Genomic DNA, 13,447 nt, shown 5'->3' on the forward strand with positions numbered 1-13,447 from the left:
GCTTTTTAATTTTCTTTTTCTGGCGATCTCAGTTGGAAACTCGAAGTAAAAGAAGGTCATCTATCTTCCCCAGAAGAAATGTAGCCCACAGGGCCAATGTGTTGTTAACACACACCAAAAACATTTTGGTGGCATGTGTCTACTTAAAAAAAAAAAAAAAAAGGCAAAAAAAAATCCACCAACCCACTTCACTGGGATTAGGTTTGGAGAAAAAAAAAAATTTGAATTTGCTGACATGTGAGAGGCATAGCAAAATATCTTGTCCTTGTGGAAAATGCCAGCAGGTGTTGTCTAGGGATGTTTTTTTCTTTTTAAATGCCAGACTATTTCCACACACACAGTCCTGCCAGCATCTTTTTGCATATTTTGTTGAACGGTTGACAAATTAGCTGCATAAACTTGCATGAATTCCATTCCCCAGCTATTCATGAGCAAGCAACAGTTTATTCAGATGCCTTGACCAGAGAGGATAATAGCTTTGCTTTTCTTTTTCCCTCCTCTTTTTTTTTTTTTTTTTTTTTAAGGGCAAGATCTAAATCTCATTGACATCTGTGGAGAGATGCAGAGGTTTTAGGATCATTATGAAAATCTGGTCTGACACACACTATAGAATTCCACTCGGCTGCTCTGTAGCACACCCTAGAATTTATGCTCGACTGAAGACCAGACCCATTATTTTGCTGGGCTTTGAGAATCAAGCATTTATGCCTTAGTTCTAGAAAACATTTAAACACATGCTTAAGTCCCTCCCTAGTCAATAAAAGCACTTAAACACATACTTTGTTCCTGCTGAAGTCAACTGGATGTTGACACAGCAAGTAGCTCGCTGAGCAGAGCAAACTGCTAATGGTGAGACTGAGTACAGCATTACTGTACTTTAGAGCTTAGCATCAGGGATGCACTTCTTCATTTTTATAGCAAAACATTTTTATAGCAAACAACGGACTTTCCATCCCATGTGACTTTTGAGGATGTTGAGATTTGGTCTTGCCTGAAGCTAGGGTGCAAATTCAAAAATATATATATATACACACACACACACACATATATTTTTAATGAAGCACAAAAAATTCTCAAATATTTCGTATCACTCTTTTAACAGTGTGTCTCAGCCAGGCCAGAACAAGCCTTTTCAGTGCTTCTGTTTAGCTTCTGTTGGGAGATATTTAGATGCAATGCAGTCCATGCCAGGCCCAAAATGACTGCTCCCCCCACCCCTCCCCACTGCAGACACACAGAACTGCCCATGGCAAAGGGCACCCAAACTCCCACGACATCTGCTTCCACAACACTAAACTGCTCCGGTGGAAGATATTCCCCCCAGTCCCCTCTGTGTCAAACCGTGGTCATCTCCCTGTTGAGCAGACCACCCTAAAGCAAAGCTCCAGCTCTTTGCCCTGCCGCCCCCGCAGAGGCTCCCCCAGCCCCGGAGCTGCCTCCCACCGCACGGAGCCGGCTCCTCTGTGCCTCGGTGAGGCTGCGGGATGTGCTGGCTGCCTCTGCCTTTCCTCTTCCCCGTTTAGAAATTTATTCTAACCTCAGTGAAGTGGTTAGGGGTGCTTAAGAGCCAGTTATGGCTCATTAGAGGCTGCGCTGCGTTAGTGGGAGCGAGGAAGATGCTGAGAGCTGCTATGGCCAGGTTTAATGGCATCCCCCCCCAAATAGCACCTGGATTCAAGGGGGCAGCAAGACTCCTGGGAAAGAGTCTAAATAGGAGCAGCCCGGGTTTTTTTCCCTGGTCCACAGCAACTGTGACATCCTCCTCTTTGAAGCCCAGCAGCGACAGTCCCAACCCCAAACGCTGCTCCCCTGCCCCGATGCCGATGGGGGAGCAGGCTCTGTGCACCCCCTCCTGCTCCCCAGCGCCCACGTCTAGGGCGAGCAGGGCTTGCTCTGCCCACGCTACAGGGCAAAGTCCTATAGAAATGGAAGTTACTGTAATTATAGCTTGCCTGAACATATGGTTTCAAGGATCTTTCAGCGTGTAAAATGCATGAATATGCATCATAACTAGATGTCACCGCTTAAGTTACATAATCCTGCACAAACATATATTTAAGAAGGACCCGACATCCTCTGGTTTTTAAGGGGTTTTAGCCGTGATTAATTCTCTGAGCTTATTAATCACAACATGTGTTAGTGTTTGATAAATTGCCCAAAAGTTGCATTAGCTAAAAAGTATAAGAACAAAACGAAATAGTTTCATCTGTTTTTATAATAAGACAAAGAGCATCATGGGAGCATACACGGTGGTCATGAATAAAAGAGAAACATTCATTTATGATAATTGGTTTCAGCTCCCCGTTTGGCTGGTTCTTGTGACCTAAATGTATCCAGTTGTTTCCTTTCTTTCCCGTTGGTTTTTGGGTCACTCCTAATGGTTTAATTCAACAAAAAATGTCTACCATTTCCTGTAACCTCTGTCTTTTTTCATTCCTCCTTCCAAAATGTTTTTTTCTGTGCAGCATCTAGAGAAATCTCCCTCTCCCTCTCTCTGTTTCCTTCCAAGTGAACAAAGTCAATATTGTTGACAGAGAAAAGGTTTAACTCCAGGCAAAAGGGGGGAAAAAAAAAAAGTAATAGTCATTTATTTGTCTCCACTTTTGAGTTCACAAGGGTTTTTTGTTTGATCCTGGCGGTCAAGACTTTGACACGGAACATGCCCCCTCTGACCATGAACAATTTATGGAGGGAGAAAGAGACAAAAATCCTTATTCATGTTTAAGAAAGCAAAGGAAATGGCTGTAGATTAATATTTGTGCATTTGTAGCAAATTTTCTGATAGGTCTGTAACACATTCAACCACCCTGGTTGAGAAACACAAGAGGCAAAACTCAGCCCTGGAGAGTTGAGTTTTGTTACTCTTGGACACCTTTCAAAACATCAGCCCTCATTCTGCTTTTCTTAGGGCAGCTTTTTCTTCCAGCAGAGAGCGAAAAATATTGTATGGCATTTGCAAGGAGGCGGCGCACGCTGGCTGGGGTTACCTTGAAGCACAAGCGGGGAGCACTTGCCATGGTCCTTCCATTTGTGCTCACGCCTGACGCTCCCTGAACATCACAAAGCGGATTTACATCTCCCATTTGTTATGCTCAGAGCGACAAGGAATGAATTTTCTAGCACAAGGTCCCGAGTTCAAGCTGGTGGGAGATACGGTGCAGAACAGTACTGGGATGCCAGAAGGCTGTTAGCACTCAGTAGAGATACCCTAACATGTGCCATCAGGAGTCCTTGTTCCCAGTTATATTCACCACATTAAAACTATTTGGGCTGAAATTCTCCTTTGCCAGGTGTCTGCCTCCAGCAGAATTTTCTAGGAAATTACAAGGAGGGTGGGAGAGGGGAAGGCCTGGCAGTTTTCCAACACAAGATTAGAGAGAAGTGCTTAGTTGATGTAAAAAATAAATTCTCACAATTATTTTTTTGAGACTCTCTCACGCCTCCATCCCCTGGAAAGGGAACTGGAAATTTGGTGTCACCCTGAGAATAGGGATGTGCCTTTTGCATCCAAATTTGGCAAACTGAAAAGCCTTTGAAAACATCCCACTGAAGATTTATTAGCCTTTGGGAGAAAAACCTCTACAGATTCTGTCTGCCTTGATCTCACTCCATTTTGGGGCTTCTGAGGCTTGCTTCCGGGGATTGCTCAGGACTTTCCTTGCTATGACTCCCATCTCAGCTACTGGACACGTCTGCAGCTCCGGGCACAAGAAGTGAGAGGCAGAAAGCCCTCTCTGTCATCTCTGCCCCTGAGGTCCCCCGTGGTCCCTCGCTGCCCAAATCACGCGAAGAGGAAAGCAGCAGAAATGGAGGAAGGACCAGGGAGAAGCCAGGAGCAAACACCTGGTGGGGAGATTGAGCCCTGGGGATGCTTGCTACGACATCAGGGAATTGGGACCAGGCAAAAAAATGAGGCAGGATAGTCCAGCAACGATATATAATAAAAGCATATATAAAGCATGTGCGCAAGGAAGTGTATGAAGGCCACAGATATGGCCTTAATTCTCACGTTTCATGGCTTCTGAGTTTCAGCTTTAAATTTCTCATGCATAGCAGTTGGTGTCTGTTATCATTTCTAGAGCACCCATAGCTCTCCACCAGACCAGGACACCAACCAGCAAAACATCTCACTGCTACATCAACCACCCACTGAAACAGCTGACAGGCTAAAAAGACACGGCAGGAAGATTTAACGAGAGGGCAGAGACAGTTGGACTAGAAAACGGCATGATTTTGAGTATGCTGATAGTACGCACGAGGTGCAGTGGCTTGCAGTAGTAAATCAAAGCCTGCTCTCAAAACTATCACATGGCTTTTATCCAGAGATCCTCTGGCTGGAAATTAGGTCCCCACAAAATCATGAGGGTGACATGAATACTCATGTGATTTTAACCATAGGATATCTAGGAAATTTTTAGCCCTTAAGAATCATCATTTGTTGCAACATTGAGCAGCAGAAACTGTAGTTTTCTGTTATTGAAATCTGTCCTTGCCCATTGGATTGCACACCTCAGAGGCTGAGGCTTTCAGAAAAGAAATCCAACCTGGAGAAACTCCAGCTAAAATCACAGGCATCATCCACACTTCATAAACTGGGAATACTCATTCCTAAGCATGCGGCAGAGGCTGGGAGTATAAATGGGTTCAAGACATGATAGGGCACACTGGGAGAAGATAGCTCGATCTGTGGCTAGTAAATACAGAGGGCCACGCACAAAGTGCATCATGAGCAATTGCTGGAGGATGCTTCAGGCAATATTTGCCCTATTCCTGGGGGTGCGCTAAACACTACTGCTGGCAACTGGGTCCAGGCTACACGGACATCTCTATCAGAGAATTCGGCTGCAAACTCAACGTGCCTCCCCATGAGTACAGCAAAGCTCGTGACTGCAAGCAAAAGAGCACGCAGAAGAGCCAGAAAACTCCTTTCACATCAGAAAATTAAAACCCACTGTCTAGACAAGAGATCAGGAATTTTCTTTAATTCTAAGCAGTGATAATTGACCAAAGGGGGGGGGGAGGAGAAAGACTTTATTAACAAAGAGGATGATTCTTTTTGGGTATACTATACCAGTAAGAGGAAACGATACAATTTCACTGTCACAATGCTGCTAAAGGCTCATTGCAGCAGGTTTTCTTCCTAGTTTTGCACTTTTCTATCACGGAAAATCCATGTGTTTTATCATATGCAGTCCTAGTGCACAAACTTTCAAAGGAGACAGGCTTGTTACTGCAAGAGACACCTGTTTTGTGTCATGACTGAACATGTGATTTAAGGGAACTGCACATCTTCTTAAAACATGACAGGCATTAAAACGTTGTTGCATTCTCTCAACAGCTTCAGAAAACTGTTTTGATCTATGCTTATCAAACCAGGGAAGATGGTGAAGCCAACTTCTATACGATAACCACACAAAAAAGCCTACTACATGGACTTTCCAACAGAATGAACTGAGCAGCGTTGTGAGAAAAAACAGCACATTACCGAATACTCAAATTCTCTAGGGATAAGCTTTAACATCCAAAAAACCCTGTATGATATTAGAAGTTTCCAGTAATCTCCAAAGCAATATACCATAATCACTCTACATACCTAGTTTCACTTCTAAAGATTTTGAGGGACAAGACTGCATGAATCCAAGCCCCTCCACTCCGCCATCACTTGTAATGGTGTTGAAACATCAGTGTGAGTCTCTGATCTTCTCTCCTTTGCCTCACACCTCTCCTCACCCTCCTTCACAGTCGTAGCTCAAAGATGGTTGGTTGTGCTTTATCACAAACCCAGCTGACAAACACCGAGCAGGCGGCTTAACAAGTTTTTCTGTTTTTTTTAATTTTCTGGTGAATGATATTTGAAAAAACTCTGAAAATTCTGCTTTTGAAAAAATTACAGTACAAGGAGCAAGGCACAGAGAGTAGCAAGATTCAAATTTTTCTGTAGTAAGATTCACAATATTCAGGGAAGTCAATAGTCAGTAACAAAACCATTTGGTAGGACAAATGCATCTTTAGTTTCTTTTGGAGGCTGCAGGTTAATTAATATTGGGTGCCTGTGTCAAAGACTGTGGAAATCTTGCTGGGTGCTCTCTGTATCTGCCTGACAATGGTATCTGCAGCTACTCCAGAAATAGAAAGACGTACTTTTAGCAATGCGCTCTGCTTCAGTATACCCTAATTATCTCAATAACACTTTGAGACGATCTGCATTTCTATGCAAAAACAGGCGTGACAGCCAGTTTTGCATTCTGCAGCCTCTCTGCTCCCTGTTTTAGATGAGCACTTCTCACTCTTGAGGGAAACTTGTGCACATCTCACAGCTGCACGGAGGTCCTGCAGAGCTGTTGGTGCATGGGTTTAGCTGTGAGAAGTGACTGGCTATAAATCTTATCAAATTATTTCAATTGCGTGAATTAAGCGGCTTCCTTATATCGCCAAATATCCTCAATTAACCGTGCAGCTCTGTGAGTACAGGATTTCCATCTTCAGAGATGCTAGTACAAGCCTTTCCACTCATACTGAATTGGTCATGAAATAAAAACGCTTGCTCCTTCCTGAGCTGCAAAGAATTAGACTACCATAAATAAGACGTAGGCTGCATCTCTATCTGCACAGGGCTCTGCACAGGAACTCACATCTTCAGCTTACTTTGCAAACACTAACAGTGAGCGTGACAACAGCTGTGCCATTTTTCAGTGTCATTCCACCCAACCACGTGCTTTTGCAATGGTTCCGTTTCATTATAGCCCTGCATATGTTTTCTCCTGTTTTCCTCGCCGTTACACAAAATAAGAGATACCTCTAGTCCAAAAAAAAAAAAACAAACCCCAAACCAAAAACCCACAAAAAAAAACCCCAAACAAGTGACTCTTGCATTAAAGTATGAGCCCCTTTCCACCATATTCATATTATTTTCCCCATTTAATTACCTCTCCTCTTCCTTGCGCTACCCCAGTTCACTGAAGGGTGCGTTAACATGCGCAGCATGTCAGCGTATTTACAATGTGTTGGGATTTATGCACGGTTTTGCATATGAGAATAGGAATTGCTCGCCTTGCAAGCTATGTGGACGACATGCTTCTCATTACGACAGGGTGAGAGATGACCTGCCCCGTCCCCAGCCACAGGCTGCTCCAGGCACACGTTTCCTTCCTTCCTTCTACCCGGGGCTAAGGCTTCTTTCACAGATGCCAAATGGCAATTTGGGGTGGTTCAGCTGGTGTCTCCGAGCCCAGCATCAGGCTGCGGTTGTCACAACCCTGTGAAGAGAAGCTCTGCCAAAAGGCAAAGTGACGGGATTTATAAAATATTTACCAGAAGAGTAAATAACTCCCAGAAGCAGCGCACACAGCCAGGTCTGCTCCAGTACGGCAAGGGAGACAGGAGTGTCACTGCTAAGTGCCCTTAATATAGGTGTCACTTTGGCGAGATGAGGTCCTACAGTGCCACAGCCCCTCACAGACCATTGCAGGGGAAAAATAAAAATCATTCATAGAAAGGAACACCAGAAAACACGCAAAACTTACAGAAAACCTCACCCTCCCTTCGAGGCGCATGGTGGGTTTGCGTCACGGCACGGAGCTAGGGCGTGGGCAGTGCCCGGCCTACTGCTGGCAAACAGCGTAAGGGGGGAACTGGGCAGTTTCACAGGGCCAGTGTCCAGGTCAGGCTCCCACCAGCCTGCAAATTTCCCCGGGGGTGACGCCAGCGAGCACCAGCACCTCGCCGTGCTCCCTTCTCTCGCTCTTGGCAGTGGAGGTGCTGGAAGTGGCTGCTGCTGCAGGGAGCCCTGCGTGGGAGTGGGGGTACCCACACTTCATACCCAGCACCCACATTTCAGGCACAGGGTGGATCTGCAGGAGGGACCATTCCCCAGCATCCTGAGCCGGCTGCAGCTCTGGCTCAACCCAGAAATGGGGTCAGAGCAGAGAGCAAAATGCTGGTCCAGCATCTACAGAAGTTTTGTTTTAAAAGTTTACAGTTTTTTACACTTCAATCCAGCCAGACAAGAAGCAACGCCAAAAGATGGCTGTGCAAATACCTCTTGCCTGCTGTGCAGAGGAACTGGGATTAGCGCAGCATGGGCTACCAAACTGCCAGAGTCCTACAGGTAAAGGGTGAGAGATGGAGGTGACGTCCCGAAATGGTGGGTTTGCCATCCCACCAACCTCAAGTCCGACTTAAAACCATAGTCTAAAGACTAATGATAAAGCAAAAGCCTCTGCCAAAAATATAGACAGTGCAGTCCTGCCAGAATACATGTTAAAGAAAGACACACAATTATTTTTTAGAGTTACTGGCACACTGCTCTCAGGAAACCTTTCCCTTTAAACACTAAAATTAAACAAACACATGAAATGCAGGGAGAAATGTAATTACTTTATAGCTTGACTTTGGTCTATTGCCTCGGGTATCCAGTTCCTTTTCTTACTGATGTGGAAACTCAAATTCCCCCCTAACAGTGTCATTAATTCCTTGGCCTGGGGAGCCCAGCTTTCCTGCTGCATTTTGCATCAGGAAATCCCAGCTGCCCGCACCTTGCTCCGAAAACAGCTCTACAGGTGACAGTGGAGCTCCTGCCCCACTCCCGGTACAGCAAGGAGGCAGGAGGGATCCCCTCTCCCCCTGGGAAAGGGGGGATTAAAACAATTGGGTTGACAAAAAAAACCAAAGACCCACGCAAAGATCTAGCTCCTCTGACCTCTAGCCCTCCCAAAACTCCCCAACCGTGCCAAAAAAAATGACAAAGGGTGTCTATTTCTGCTTGCCTTTTGCCTAAGAAAACCACCTTCCCCTCTCTCTCCTCATCCCCCCCGCAGCTCTTCCCCCCGCACGCAGTTGGGGCTGGCTAAGGTTGGCGTTAAATGAACACCCAGTCCTAAAACACACCCGGGACACTGTCCAAAGGCTGCCAGAGGCTGTCGAGAGACTCCCGCTGACGTGGGTGAGCTGCGGGTGCCCCCCAGGGACCACCCGTTCCGATCAAAGGCAGCTTTAGTGCCCTGCCAGAGAAAGTGAATAGGTTTGGAGGAGCACAGGGAGCCCCGTGGGAGGAGAAGCAGCAGCTCGCCTGGGCTTACCTTCCCGCTGCCCTGCGTTCTGGGATGCTGATGAAATCCTCACCGTCATGTGCCAGCCCAACCAGGCACCCACCCCAGCTCCTTCCCTGCGCCCCGGCGGCTGCTCCCAAAAAAGGCTTTCTTGGGCACCGTGTGGATCCTCGCAGCTCTTTTCAGAGACAAATCTTTCGAGGTCAGTCCTGGAAGCAGACCGGTAGCAGCCTGCCCTTTGCATGCTGTCATATAATTTAGGAGGAACCAAGAGAGACTCTGTGAGTATATATACACCAAGTCACACACACACACAGAATGTGCCTGGCATCTGAAGCAGCCGATGCTGGATTTATCCCTTCCCTTTTTGCCAGTGACTGACATAAGTGCCGGGAACTCTTGGTGGAAAACTGCTTATGAGCTTTGGGCCTGATCCAAACCCCACTGAAGACAAAGGAAAGACTTGTGATTGCCTCTGAGCTGGCTTCACATCAGTCCCATTATCTCTGCTCGGAGAGCGGTGTACAAACAAAGCAGGCAGCGGCTGGGGCATGGTAAGCCCGTGCCCGGAGGCCCATCTCATCTGAGGGACAGAGAAGCAGCGAGGCGCATATGAGCCTTCCTTAAAACATCCATCCAAAGCCCTCCTGGGAGGGGGCGAGCCTCAGGAGCTGCATGTGATCACTCATGTCCCTCAGCCCTCACTCCTGGGTGGGGATGCCCTGCTCAGGAGCTGACACCCACATTTCTCTCCTCGGGGTTGGTATCAGCCATATGAAACCTTCAGAGCCAGACCTACATCCAGACTTAAATCATGCAAATCATCCACCTCACAGGCTGAGTCTGCTTTTATCCGTAAATCGCCATCAGTTTGGACACTCCAACGCTAAGCACATCCGTGTGTCTCAAAGGACACAAGGGTCCCCATAAGCGTTTTATATTTCAAGAGAGACCAAAAAAGTTACATTTGCAGACTCCCTCCCACCTAAAATCCACAAACCCATTCGTTTTGCCAACAATTAAGCAGCAATTTGCATTCTTCCTGGGTAAGAGGCAGCCTGCAGAACTGAAAAATGGCTTGACACTGTTTCATTCCACTTCTGGCAGCACTACCTTTCTCCTCATTTACTGATGGGGGGGGGGGGGGGAAAGCTGAAAAAATAAATTGTTAAGTCATGCTTTTCTATTTTAAGGCATTTGTTGTAACTATACGAGGCTTTTTTTCCCACAGGGAGAATAAATGAGAACCATGAATCACACAAACTTACCTAAGCAAAGTGCAAAACAATTCTCTGTCCTGGGATTACAGAGTTGCAGACTCCTGACCCTTCCTTTGCAGAGTTTAGGCTACACAACATTTGTAGCATTAAACCTGTTTCCACTGGAGATAAGGGGTTTTATTTTAACCAATACCCTTCCACTCGTGACAGCCCTCAGTGTGGATACAGTTACGCTGCACCGTGACAGCTCTCCGGGAAACTGGTACAAAGCTTCCTTACACCCCAAGTTTAAAACCACATTTGAATTGCCGCGTTTGAACAGACTACCACGTGTCAATCGAATGACAACAAACAACGTGTGTGTCCTTCAAATACGACAAGCATGAGCCAAAATGACTTACCCTCAGCTGTTTTTACTGAGGTTGAAGCTGCGGTCTGGCTCATGTCTGAGATGGGGTAAGACCCTGCACGTGATTACCTGGGCTGAGCGGTGGGTGGGACGGCTTGACGATGCGCTGACCTGTCTCAGAGCTCACCCCAAACAGTCCTAGCCTAAGAAAGGCTGGCACAACGTAAACTACGCTCAGATACCCCAAAGGGGGTAACTCTGAGGAGCAGAGCAGCGCCTACAAGTTTCCAAAGCCTGTTGACATTTTTGTGATGCCAAACTCTGAATTTCACAGCTGGTATTGAAAGTCAGGTACTGCCAAGCTTGGAACACACAACACTAAGTTACTTTTCAATCCTGGCTTGAACTATAGTCTTGCAAAAGCATAAGTCTCTAGGATTTCCCACCCCTCGTCCAAAGAAGTAGAGAAGAGAAAGTGAGGATTTAAAGGGAAATAAGCTAAACCTCATAGCATGCAAAATAAATTCCCTAATCAGAAGGGTCTTGCCACATCCTCAGTATGGTGTCATGGCTTGAAAACATGCCTTGTTTTCTAAGCTCATTTATTTGCTAGGAAAACTCAGCAACTAAAGTATGTCTTAAAGAAATCCCTAGAAAGGCATCTGCAAACAGTTGCACTGAAACTTCAATTGCTGCTGAATGTAATTCACGGCAGAGCAAAACCCTGGAATCTCTGTGAGCGTGGGGTACAAATAGCTCAAGGAGGTGTTTGGTACGAAGGAAATGGTGATGCTTCTTCCATTTCCCATGAATATCATATGCACAGCTCCAGCCATATGTTGTGTTGAATCTGCCACATTCTTCGGTGGTGGGCACAGATGTGGACAGATCTGACAGATCAGGGTCTTAGGGTCACACAGGAGTAAATTGGGGGCAGATGATTTGAGAGTTACAGCTTATTTTTAGAAAAAAAGGGGGGAAAAAGATTACTAAATCATTTCTACCATGTGTCTGAACAAGAAAAGCATTTATCTCACTAAAAACAGAGTTTGTCTCAAATAAGGAGTTTGTTTTAAGAGGCTAACAAAGATTTTTCTATGCACTCTATAGATCACAGGTGCTGCAGAAAAGCATATACTTTGCCATGTATTTCCGTGCTTCATTAATGGGTATTATTTTCAGACAGTCTCCAACAACCTTCCATCTTTGCAGGCATAGAGGCAGCTCCTTTCACAAATAAGCAAAGTTTCTTCCCAATTGCCTGGCTAACGCTATTCTGTGGTTGTTCCTCTGATTAATGCTATTTTGCTTACATGTGCACTGTGGGTGATAAAAGACATCAAGGAAATGGAAAACCTTTTCCCAAGAATATAATCACTACTAGAAGATGGAACAGAAAACAAGGAACAAGAAAATCAATGCTAATTCAAACCCTTTAGACCACCAAAACGCAACAAAAATGTAGCAGATACACTCCTGCACGCCTATTATTTCTGCTCATAAGAGCATATTACACACACACACACACACATTCTCTGCCTCCCGCTGTACAAAGCTGAACAGCAGAGAGTGAGGATGAGGTGTCACATCACTTCATTAGTCCCACAAACTGCACTGCTGAACATTTACTCGTATTCTGTGAGGCTCTGCAAAACTAAGGCAGAATTCAAACCCAAACAGCATTTGTCAAAGGAGGACAAGGAGAGTGTTTCACAATGCTGCCTGCCACGGCACAGGCACCTCCCTTTCCAAGGCTGCTTTGGGAAAGAAAACAGAAGGAAACCCTGGACCAACCGGGATGGTGAAGACAAGATGCTGATGGCAGGAGTGTCCCAGCCAACCTGGTCACCTGAGTCTTTGCGTTATGGTCGCACCCAGACTTTTGCAGTGGATTTTTCCAGGCCATCAGCTCGAATTACTGATGGCCAGCCTGGGACACTTTTATTTGTGTCAGGTAGAAGCTTTTTCTGGAATGTGCTGTGGGTACGAGCATCCCAACCCAGGCCCCAGACATGTTGGAAATTGCTCAGAGAACAATGTCACCCCTTTGCTCCCCAAGCCGAGTGCTCTCCCGGGCCCGGAAAGGAATGGGATGAAGCTGCTCCGAAAGTGTAGCTGGAGCTTTTCCATTTCCTCTTATGGGTCTCTGAGGAGTTGTAGGTGTGATCAGTCATACTTTTTTCCTATGTTTTTCCTGTATGTTTGGCTAAGAGTAAAAGGCCTGGGTTGATACAGCCTAAAATCTGCCGATGTCCCTGCACCTCGAGGTTTCTAGCAGGCTGCTTCTGGGTTTTCAGAGGGGTCACACCAACTGGCAGAAGGATTCAGATGGGATTTAAGCTGTGTGATGCTGGGCCAAAACTGTAGGTAGTGTAGCTTAGCGATTAACTTGTTGGAATCGGGATCAGAAAGCCCAGCTTGTTAGGTGAATATGGGCATCTCAGCCCAGCCGTCCAAGCTCTGGGCAGGGATCATGTCACTTAAACCCTTTTGCCAATTTTTTGAGATCCACAGTGCTGAGAAGGGCAGCAGGCAGGTGGAGACGATGGTATTTTGCTGCTCACATGCTTTTGGGGTCTCTCTGAGCTCATCAGAGCTGCGCCGTGCTCAAACACCTAGCACCAAGCATGGCAGCCTGGCCAGGACTGCTGGGAGAGCCAGACAGAAGATGGGATGCTACAGGCACTGCATTCACTTCAAACTAGCTTTCCTTTTCTGTGGGATTTGTTTTGAGCTGGGTCAGCTGCCTGACCTGGATAAGCACAGAAGTTTCCATATACAAGGCAGGGGGCTGGAGGAAGATACCCAGGGTGAGGAAAAGGTAGGACCAC

The sequence above is a fragment of the Balearica regulorum genome, chromosome 8, assembly GCF_011004875.1.
Source record: "Balearica regulorum gibbericeps isolate bBalReg1 chromosome 8, bBalReg1.pri, whole genome shotgun sequence".
Classification (NCBI taxonomy): Eukaryota; Metazoa; Chordata; class Aves; order Gruiformes; family Gruidae; genus Balearica; species Balearica regulorum.